Source organism: Haemaphysalis longicornis, unplaced genomic scaffold (genome assembly GCF_048455015.1).
Source record: "Haemaphysalis longicornis isolate Haplotype H1 unplaced genomic scaffold, Haemaphysalis longicornis Haplotype H1 scaffold_1, whole genome shotgun sequence".
Taxonomy (NCBI): Eukaryota; Metazoa; Arthropoda; class Arachnida; order Ixodida; family Ixodidae; genus Haemaphysalis; species Haemaphysalis longicornis.
Genome location: NW_027526203.1, coordinates 462,077,917 through 462,082,310, shown reverse-complemented (window position 1 = coordinate 462,082,310; position 4,394 = coordinate 462,077,917). Strand labels below are relative to the sequence as shown.

The window sequence follows — 4,394 nt, the reverse complement described above, 5'->3', positions numbered from 1 at the left end:
TGACGCGTTTCTTCTCGATGACCATTCCGAGCACTCTGATCTTGTCGACCTCCGGAATGATTTGCCCGCCTTCCGTGCGCACGGTGATCTTAGAGCTAGCGTGGTCGTTGTCTTCATCGTACTTTCTCTTTGTGCTCGCGTTCTTCGGCGGGAGCACCAGTAGTTCCGACTTGGACGGGTAACAGACTAGCCCCGACCCTTGCAGTTGTTCTTCTATGGCGCCGACCGGTTCTTGCAGCGTCGTTTCTATGTGACTGTCGCTTCCCCCCGTGACCCACAGTGTGACGTCGTCGGCGTAGATGGTGTGGCGGACACCCGTCACCCGCTCCAGCCGATTGGCCACGCCGATCATCACGAAATCGAACAGCAGCGGGGATATGACCGAGCCTTGCGGCGTACCGACGCTGCCGAGCCTCTTCACCGGTAGTTGGAGGTCACCCGCACAGATCTTGGTCGTCTTGTCCGTTAGAAAGTCTCTGATGTACTCGTACGTTCTTCGGCCCATGTCGAGCCGGGAAACTTAAGCTAAGATGGACGAGTATCGGACCTTGTCGAATGCGCTCTGCAGGTCCAGTCCGAGCACGGCCCTGTTGTCCTTGGTCTTCGTTTCGTCGTCGAGGATCTCGTGCTTTAGTAGAATCATGGCGTCTTGCGTTCCGAGCTTGCCCCGAAACCCTATGATGGAGTTGGGGTACAGTTCCGAGTCTTCTAGGTAACGTTGCCGCCGGTTCATTAGGACGTGCTCCAGGACTTTTCCAGCGCACGACGTAAGCGAGATCGGTCAGAGGTTCTCTATACCGGGTGGCTTGCCGGGTTTCGGGATTAGAATCGTTTTGGCCGTCTTCCACTGTTTGGGAAGGCGGCCGGCTCTCCAGCACTTGTTGAAGCATTTCGTGAGGGCTTCCACAGCCGCGTCGTTGAGGTTCCTGAGCGCCTTGTTGGTAACCCTGTCGGGGCCGGCGGCGGATCTTCTATTGAGATTCTGCAAGGCGTCGCGCACTTCCCACGTCTCTATGTCTCTGTCTAGCGTCGCGTTTTCTTTGCCTCGGTACCCCGGGTGATTCTCCTTCAGGGTGGTCGGCCGGTACTTGGCGTCCAGTCGCTTCTTGACCTCATCCTTTCCCAGTTCCTGGACGGCCTTATGGAGCATTCTGGCGAGGTTGTTGTGCTGCGTTTCCTTGGTCTGGGTTTCTTCGATGAGATGCCGTAGCATATTCCACGTCTTACCCGTGTGCATTTGACCGTCGGCTTCGTTGCAGGCCTGGTTCCATTGCTGGGCGCACAACACCCTGCATTGCTTCTCTATCTGTTTATTGAGCTCGGCGATTTTCTTTCGCAGCCGTCTGTTGGTGCGTTGCTTCAGCCAGCACTCTTTCGGGGACTTTTTGGCTTCCAGGAGATGGGCCAGTCGGCTATCCATCCTGTCTATGTTGTCGTCCGTCTCGATTTCCGTGGTTGCCTCCTCCGCCGTCTTCGTTACGGCGTTCGTCCACTTCTGTATGTCTTCGATGTCGGGTTGATCGTCGGGCAGTGCCCTTCGGAACGCGTCCGAGTCCGTGATCTTATGCTTTCTCTTGCCGTAGTTGCCGTTACCCGAGAGCGGCACCGTGGCCTCCACGACGAAGTGGTCGCTGCCGAGGTCTTCCCCCGTGTTGCGCCACAGCGCTTCTCTCGCGCACGCCGCGCCGATCTTGACAAACGTTAGGTCCGGGGTGGTGTCCCTCGTTACCGACGTGCCCGTTCTGGTGGGGAACGCCGGGTCCTTCACGAGGTGCAGCCCCACGCCCGTCGCGTCTTGCATTAGTTCCCTTCCTTTGACCGTCGTCTTGACGTAGCCCCACTCGTGGCTCGGAGTGTTGAAGTCTCCGCAGACCACGAGCGTGTTGCTTCCGGCGATTCTGCTTGCCTTGTGTAGAAGTGCCCGAAACCTCTGCCGGTTGTGGGCAGGATTGCTGTAGACGTTAACCACGAACGTGCTCTCCTTTCTTTTCTTGCCCGTTATCACTTCTACGGCGCAGTGTTCGACTGTGCTGTTGGTCACCAAGTCGTGTTCGATGAAGGTAATGCCCTTGCGGACGAAGGTGCAGGCGCCTCTGCCCTTGTGTCCTCTGCTTTTCGCAGTCGGCCCTTTCCCGCTCGGTGGGCCGGCGTGTGCGCGGTAACCAGGGAGCTTCGGCGGTTCTTCGAAGTGTGTTTCTTGAATTAGTATGACATGCGGCTTTCTTGCTAGTTGCTGTAGGTGCTGTTGTAGTATCGCTTTCTTCCTTAAGAAACCGTTGCAGTTCCAGTGCCAAACCAGGAGGTCCTTTATTGGCACTGGGTGGGCTGCTGCTGCTGAGGTTGCTGTGGCTGTACTACTGCTGGTTGTCCCATCCATAATTGTTGCAGTTTGGCAATGATCTGGGTTTCCAATCCTTATATCTGTGCTTGTACTTGAGCTTGCATTTGCGTGAAGCCGTTTTGCAGGCCCTGGACCACTTGCTCGAGTGCGGTGAGGCGATCGTTGGTAACCTAGGCCGTTTGTTCGAGTGTGCCGTGAGGTGCTCGTTGGTGACTTTGGCTTTTTCTCTACCCGGTCCATCTGTTCCTCCAGTTTGTCCAATCTCGAGTTAATTCTGCGGTCCTTGGCTCCGTTGACAGCCCGTCTCTTGGTTTCGGTTCCGACGTGCGGGCCACCCTGGGGTCGATTTCAGGCTCTGGTTCGTCCTCGGTCATTACTTCTTGTCTCCTTTCTTGTGCCGGCTGTGGTTGAGGTTGCGGCGGTTGCTGTTGCGGCGTCGGCGGCGGCGGCTGGTACTGCTGCTGCTGTTGCTCCTGCTGGTACTGCTGCATCGAGATTAACATCGCAAGCTTCTCATTGATTTCCCTGATGGGCGCATCTTGCTCGACTATTTTCTGCTTTAGGTTTTCGTTCTCGGTTCGTAAGGCCGTAACTGCGCCGTTTTCTTCGTGGGTCTTGGGCTTGGCCTGCTGTTGTTGCTGGTATTGCTGCCTCGTCGTGGGCGCCATCGTGACCGCGTTGGCTCAGGCAACACGTTCCTTCGGCTGCGACGGCGTTCGTCTACGGCGGCTGGCGCTGCTGCTCCTGTTCCTGTGTCGGCTGCTGCTTCGCTGCCTCGATTTTCGTCTCTGGATTAACGGTGGGAAACTCACCGGGTCCGGTATACGTAGTTGCCGTTGCTGCGATGTAGCTTCGATCTTGCGTTCCCACTGCCGTTTCGTGACCATGTACGGCTTCTTATACCTATTCTTGCATTCCCTCTCGCCCGTCGGGTGTTACCCTCCGCAGAGCTTGCAGTGGGGCTTGCACTCCCGCTCGTAGTCGGCGACGGGATTCGCGGCACCGCAGGCGAAGCCCACTCTGGTGTTGGGGTACGGGCACACATCGCTCTTGTGTCCTACCTTTCCGCACTGTCTACACACCTCGAAGTGCTTGCGGTAGAGCCCGCCGCGCACCAACATGGAGCCGTACTTGACGTAGTTGGGTACCTTCTGTCCCGCGAATAGGACTATCAATGTCATCGTGTTTCCGATCCTGTGCGCCTCCACGGCCAGCGGGTTGTACGGGTTAACGATGTTCTCGTTGATCTCCGCCGGGGTGTCCTCGATTGCGATGCCGCGGATAATCCCCTTCACCGTGCCGTCCGGCGCCGTTCGGTAGGCATTGACCTCGAACGTAGAGCCCCCGACCGATAGGGCCTTGATCTTGGAGTACATTGCGGCTCGCCGTTCGTCCGGCGTGCTGACCACGATGATGTTCTGCGCCGCGTTCGTGCAAATGGCGTCTTCCTTGGCTTCCTCCCTCGTTATTCCCGCCGCCGTCATGACGACCGATATGATGATCGAAGCCTCCGTTCTCGCCACGTTGAGGCCGTCGCGCGGCCGCATAACGATCTTGATGTCCTCCTTCGGCATAGCCGCCGGCATGCGTGCTGCCTTCGTAACCGACGCGCTCACCCGCTTGGCGAACTTAGCCATATCTCTCGGTCTAGACTGACGGTCAACGGCGGCGTTGAGCTCGCCGAGCCGCTCACCTCGCGTGGTGATCTGCTTGATTCTCTTGCCGGTAGCCGTCCAGCCTTCGGTATCTTCGGGTGTAGGTTCATGTCCTTAGTCTCCGATACACGTTCTTCCTCCGTAATTGCTGACGTACATCGCCGGCGCCCTGGTTTCTCCGGAGGCATGCTCATGTCCATCGTTCTGTAGTCGCCGCCATCTTCGTCATACTCGTCGGTTAGGCCTAGCGGCCGGGCCCGGCGCCCCCGGGGGCCGTACTCGTGCTAAGCCTAGCGCTATAGGCTTAGCTGCACGCCTGCACCGTGCGACTTTAAATGTGCGAAAGTTTGGTAAAATTACGTACCACTTGGGCGAAACTGGTATCGGTCGATGCCCCG

General features: G+C 57.6%; 1 pseudogene; it reads right to left on the bottom strand.

The window, feature by feature from the left end:
• Positions 1 to 520: 520 nt before the first annotated feature.
• LOC144162567 (uncharacterized) lies at positions 521 to 4,155 on the bottom strand (annotated as a pseudogene).
• Positions 4,156 to 4,394: the final 239 nt, after the last annotated feature.